The sequence below is a fragment of the Rhinopithecus bieti genome, unplaced genomic scaffold (assembly GCF_001698545.2).
Source record: "Rhinopithecus bieti isolate Rb0 unplaced genomic scaffold, ASM169854v2 scaffold_13704, whole genome shotgun sequence".
Taxonomy (NCBI): Eukaryota; Metazoa; Chordata; class Mammalia; order Primates; family Cercopithecidae; genus Rhinopithecus; species Rhinopithecus bieti.
The window spans coordinates 605,751-606,066 of NW_016808231.1; positions in this window are offsets into that span (position 1 = coordinate 605,751).

Below are 316 nucleotides of genomic sequence, written 5' to 3' on the forward strand. Positions count from 1 at the left end.
CTTCTTCTTGCAGGAGTCCCCACTGAGCTCCCTTCACCAGGGGCTAGTGGGCGGCTGGGAGTGGGGACACTGGATCGGAGGGACTCCGCAGTACTCGCTGCCCTCACTCGTCTTGGAACGCGGCTGGACCTGGAGTCCCAGACCGCAGCCCGCGCACGACCCCCGGGAGCCCGTCTCCGCGGCCGCCGACCCACGTCCGTGTTGCCGCCCGGCTGCCAGGTGGCCCGAGAGACGCAGGAGGAAGGAGGGGCTCGCGGGGCGGGCGGAGGAGGGTGGAGCCGCTGGCGCGCCCCCTCCCTCGGGCCGGCAGGCGGGC